The 6,058-nt window shown below is 42.0% G+C and overlaps 1 long non-coding RNA gene across 2 annotated transcripts; it reads left to right on the top strand.

The window, feature by feature from the left end:
* The first annotated feature begins 270 nt into the window (after window positions 1-270).
* Window positions 271-5,410, top strand: LOC129464953 (uncharacterized). Of its 2 annotated transcripts, XR_008651810.2 has the most exons (4): window positions 271-484; window positions 1,176-1,322; window positions 3,816-3,972; window positions 5,163-5,410. It is a non-coding gene; the product is annotated as an uncharacterized lncRNA (long non-coding RNA). The 2 variants fall into 2 exon arrangements; XR_010116306.1 differs by having other exon boundaries at window positions 277-484; window positions 1,176-3,972.
* Window positions 5,411-6,058: the final 648 nt, after the last annotated feature.

Raw genomic sequence — 6,058 nt, 5'->3', positions numbered from 1 at the left:
ATCTCGGCTCACTGCAAGCTACACCTCCCAGGTTCACACCATTCTCCTGCCTCAGCCTCCCGAGTAGCTGGGATTACAGGCGCCCGCCACCATGCCTGGCTAATTTTTTGTATTATTAGTAGAGATGGGGTTTCACCGTGTCAGCCAGGATGGTCTTGATCTCCTGACCTCGTGATCCGCCCACCTTGGCCTCCCAAAGTGCTGGGATTACAGGCGTGAGCCACTGTACCTGGCCCTGCGAGAGTTTTTGTTTTGTTTTGTTTTCCCCAGGTCCTCCAGCACGAAGCAAAAAGGGCACTCCATAATTCTTGTCTTTTTGGGAGACAGAATCTCTATCAGCTGTAAACAACAGACAAACAAAACTAAAACTCTCTTTTTGACAAGTTTGTAAAGCCTGGACGTCTATAATAATCCTCCAGGCCGTATGCCACTCTCCTTAATTCAGCCAGTTCAGCAACAAGAAGCCTACCCAGTGGGAAGAATGGTAGGTAGACTTCACTTAATTGCCAACCTATCTAGGCTAGAAATACCTTCTGATTTTTGGGGACCCCCTTACTGCCTGGGTTGAAGCCTCTCATACTAGAAAAGATTCAGGTACTTGCCAGGATCATTCTGAAAGAAATTATCTCTTTGGGTTTCCACGGTCTTCACAAAGTAACAAGGGTCCATATTTTATTTTACAAACTACCCAAGCAGTGGCAAAAGCCCTACGGGTAAAATACTTTTCACACTCCTCCTGAAAGCCACAGTCTCCCAGGAGGGTAGAAAGGACTAACCAAGCTATTAAAAGGACCCTGGGCAAATGATGCCAGGAAGCCTCTTTCCCATGGCTAGAACTTCTGCCCATGGCACTTCTTCAGATCAGAACAGCCCCTAAATTATATCTATGCCTTAGTTTCTTCGAAGTCCTATATTAGAGACCCTTTCTACATGCAAACCTATTATTATACCCAGAGGTTACCAAATTAACCCAGTACATAAAGTCGCTGACTCAATTTCAAGAGGCCATCCAGGAGTTTGGACAAACAATTATGAGTTTGACCCCCACTCCAACAACCCTTATAACCAGGCAGGGTAACAAGTTCTCATTAAAATCTGGAGACATGGGTCTCCTGGATCTCAACTAACCCCATTACAAAAGAACAATCTTACTATCATACTTCTCACCCCAATAGCTATCAAGTTTCCTGGCATCTCTAGCTGGACATACTACTTTTGAATACAACTGGAAACATGTTAAGCAACCAAAGATGGAACCAATACTCAGCTACTCCTGTGAGCCACCAGAGGACTTACGAATTTCTCTCTAAATAAGAAGCTAAGTAATGCTCTTCCTCATTTTATCTCAAAGTAGGGGAATCCCAATATTGGCAATCTTATTTGCAGTGGTGCTCTTGATTCTTACCTTAACCCTACCTTGCGCACCACCGGGTGTTCCATTAAGAGCTTGCTTTATCTAATATTAATTTTTTAACCTAGTTATTTTACTTTTGACTGCTTTAGTCCATCAGCAATGTAGTATTTTCGTGTTTATATTAGAAGTCATAATACTCTTTGCAGATTTACTAATATGCCTTTGTTACTGTAAACCAACACCCTCTCCAGGGAAGTTTGCTATGTCCCTCCTACATTTAAACATCAAAGCCATAATCTGAGTAGTGATCTCTCTCTCTCTAATACTCATTGGGTTAACAGTCTCTCTTCTTAATCAAGCATCTCAATTTGGCCCTATTCTACTTCCCTTGGAACCATGCACCCTAATGTTCTATGGTCATTACTCATACTTCTGACTAAAGTCACCCTCATATGCCCTAACTGCCCACAACTTTTTTTTAAGCACTTTGCAGGCAACTCCACAACTACTAAACTCTACCAGTTCTTCCTATGCCTCAACCTGTTAGCTAGTCATGAATTCCTCTTCATCCAGGGTGGGAATGGCCTACTTGGCCACAATACGAGAATGGACATCTACTCAAGCCCAACTTAGCTTCACCTACCATCGGGACCTCTCTACACAAAACCTTCCCTCTGCTAGTATAATCTTTTTGACAAAACCTAAAGCAGCATTTTAAGATTTTCTGAAACCCACCCCCATTTTTTCAAGTCCCTTGTTCTCCCCTGCTACCCTCATTGGCCAGGCACTCCTATGCATGTGTGCTACTGTAAATTGCAGAACCATTGTGGATGCTTTAGACCCAGCACAATGCAACACAATGAGCGCCATTATTGATATTTCTCAAAATTTTGTTTCACTAAATATTCTCAACATCAAATGAGATTTTCTATTCTCCCCCAAATGTTTTAACACCTGGACCATTCATCCAAAATGACGCCACTGAATTCTGTGTTGGTCACCCTTCTTGGAGTCAACCCAACCGATGGTGTCAACAAAGCCAGTATAAATTATGGAAAAGGTTTCAAGTCTTTGTTTCAGAAAACCCTCCTCCTTGATACTACTAGAGACATCCCCATGATAAAACAAAACAAACACATAGGACCAATGTCTGGCTCCCCTGGCAGCAGCAACTTTAGTGGCAGGATCTCACATATTGGGTAGCCAACAAGGACCCTGGTCAATGTTTGGAACTGACCTCACCTTCTGCATCCATTTTTATCGACTACAGAACTTTACTTCCTGTGTGAAATGCAGGCTTATCTCTGCCTCTCAGGAAACTTGATGAGCACATGCACTCTGGCTTCCTTCACCCCTAAAATTTCCATTGTCCTGGGTGATGCTTCCTTGCTGTTACCCTTTACTACCTCAAACCAGATCAACTGTGCAGTTTATCTTTTTTTTTTTCTCAATGAGCTTGGCATCACAAGTGCCACTACAGGAATAGCTGGCATAATTATTACCTCCTCAACTTACCACAACCTGTCTCTAGAACTGACTCAAAAAACAGAAACCAGTGCTCAGACTCTTACAGAGTTACAGCAACAAGTTGATTATCTCATGGCTGTAGTTCAATATTGTAGAGGTCTTGCCACATGCAGCTCAGGAAAGAATCTGCCTTATGCTAGGAGAAAAATGCTGTTTCTGGGTTAACAGATTAGGGAAAGTCCAGGACCATGTTAGAGATTTTATAAACCAAGCCTGTCACCGTCAGAAACATGCCACTGAGAGCTAGTGCTCCTCGGGTGCCAACTTGTTCAAATTCTCATCACATCCTTTTTTGGGGATCCCTAGCTTTTGTCTTGCTTTTTCTCTTTTGTGAGCTTTACTCACTATATCTAGTAACCACGTTTGTTTCCTCTCACCTGGAAACTCTCAGACTTCAAATGGTCCTGCAACAGGAATATCGACCTATTTTCTTCCTTTCTGTACAGCCATGTTTCTCCACATTTCCTCTGGACACTGCAAGTCAAACCTGGGAAAACATGGAGGGAATCTTTTTTCTGACAAAGAGCAAGATAATGAGACACTGATGAGTTATCTTATGTCACCAGGAAGTAGTTACAGAAGACCCAGAGTGCACCTAGTCTCAAAGATTTTTAGAGTCGCCATCTATTGAGGGAATGTTAGAGTAGGCAGTTAGACATGAGCAGAAAAAAAGAGCCCCAGAGGGAAAAAACCTCAATGTCCAAAGACAACCCAAAACATGTATGCTAAATTTGAGCAGAGAGGAGCAGAAATACCTATGAAGAACACCCTGAAACACCCCTTAAGACACCCAGTAATTGCTCATACTGTGATTAAACTGTCAGAATGTAGCTAGCTACATGCTGATAAAAAGGGAGAAAGGGCTAAAGGAAAATTCCTAAGAGATATGCAGACACAGTAAGTACACATTTGACTGCTATATTATTTTCCTAAGGTGGTGGTAATAAGCAGTGCTGCCATTAAGATTCATTGATCACTGGAACTCACACATGTACATCAGCTGACAGTAAGGAAGCATCTCACAGACCTGGGCAGAAACTCGATGAGGATAAAAGAAGAGATTTACCAGGAGGCAGACACTTCAGACAGAGGTGGGAATTTTTTTTTTAAGTCTATGATAATAAAAACTGCAACATGTAACTCTCAAGACTGTTTCCAGCTGGGCCAACCTATTCCTCTTTTGGTGTGTTCTTTGTGTCTGGGCTGAATTGTTTCTCTCAAGAAAACAAGAACTGAGGACTTCGCACTTCTTGGTAACACTTTCACCCTCCCCCACCTCTTGACAAACACCATTGTACTTTGTTTTTATGAGATGACTACTAAAAATATCTCACGTAAATGAAATTATAATTTTTTTTTGAGATGTAATCTCGCTGTGTTGCCCAGGCTGGAGTGCAGCGGCACGATCTTGGCTCACTGCAAGCTCCACCTCCTGGGTTCATGCCATTCTCCTGCCTCAGCCTCCCAAGTAGCTGGGACTACAGGTGCTGCCACCATGCCTGGCTAATTTTTTGTATTTTTAGTAGACATGGGGTTTCACCGTGATAGCCAGGACGGTCTTGAGTTCGAGACCTTTGCCTCCCAAAGTGCTGAGATTACAAGCGTGAGCCACCACGCCCAGCCCAGTGTTTGTTAGTTTTTTATTAAGAATGGGTGTTGAGGCCAGGCGCGGTGGCTCACGCCTGTAATCCCAGCACTTTGGGAGGCAGAGGTGGGCGGATCACGAGGTCAGGAGATCGAGACCATCCTGGCTAACACGGTGAAACCCCGTCTCTACTAAAAACACAAAAAAATTAGCTGGGCGCAGTGGCGGGCGCCTGTAGTCCCAGCTACTCAGGAGGCTGAGGCAGGAGAATGGCGTGAACCCAGGAGGCGGAGCTTGCAGTGAGCTGAGATTGCACCACTGCACTCCAGCCTGGACGACAGAGCGAGACTGTCTCAAAAAAAAAAAAAAAAAAAGAATGGGGGTTGAAGAAAATCATGTATTTTCTGTTTGAAGAGGTTGTTTACTGTAGTAGTTAAGACTTATCTCTGGAGTCAAAGTTGCCTGTTTTACTACTGGCTCTTCTGTTGTGAGCAAGTCATTTTTTCTCTGTGGCTCTGTTCCTTCCTCTGTAAAATAAGGATAATAATAATATCTATGCATTGACTTTCTGTGAAAATTAACACATATACAGGGTTATGGTTAGTATTTGGTATATATTATTATGTATATGCTGAATTACATTAATGTAATTAATGAACGTTTGAATTCAATAGCTGCCATAATCTGATTTTCCAGAGAAGCCGACGAAGGACTTGGATAAAGTGACTAAAAATGAAAACTGTACCTCATGAACTGCATCCACTAAAACAAAACAAATCATAACAGACAAATTTCCTCAAGATTGTAACATGAATCTCAACAGAAAAGATCACTGCAGATTTTGAATCTTGAATCTATACAGATCATTCTACTTTTCCAACACTTAACATTTACACTCAAAAATAAATCAGCTTAATAAAAAAGTTTTGCTATGTCATAGAAAATGGTATGTAAAATTCTTCACCTACCATTAAGTCTCTTAAAAATTTCAAGAGGGCCGAGTGCGGTGGCTCCCGCCTGTAATCCCAGCACTTTGGGAGGCCAAGGCGGGTGGATCACGAGGTCAGGAGATCGAGACCATCCTGGCTAAAATGGTGAAACCCCATCTCTACTAAAAATACAAAAAATTAGCCAGGCGTGGGAGTGGGCGCCTGTAGTCCCAGCTACTCGGGAGGCTTAGGCAAGAGAATGGCGTGAACCCAGGAGGCAGAGGTTGCAGTGAGTTGAGATCGCTGCAGGTTAGCCTTGGCAACAGAGCGAGATTCTGTCTCAAAAAAAAAAAAAAAAAGAAGTCTTTCTAAGATATATTTTATCTTGAGATTTCAAAATTCTGATGAGTTTCTTCATATGGTCCTTACAATGTGCAACCCACTTAATGTTTTACCTATTCTAACTTATGTTTAACACACTTTTTGTTAGAATCTCATATAATTTTTCCTTTACCAATACAGAGAAGCAATGCTGACTTAATCCTCTTACCTATGGACAGTGAATTACTCTTATCTCAAGTGATCTGAATGTTGCATTGATAAATTATAAATAATCTCAAACAACCCAGTTAAAAACAATAATTTACCACATTAAAAATTCTA

This window comes from Symphalangus syndactylus, chromosome 16, assembly GCF_028878055.3.
Source record: "Symphalangus syndactylus isolate Jambi chromosome 16, NHGRI_mSymSyn1-v2.1_pri, whole genome shotgun sequence".
In the NCBI taxonomy this organism is placed as follows: Eukaryota; Metazoa; Chordata; class Mammalia; order Primates; family Hylobatidae; genus Symphalangus; species Symphalangus syndactylus.
Note: the sequence above shows the minus strand (reverse complement) of the source record. Positions and strands in the feature narration are given on the sequence as shown.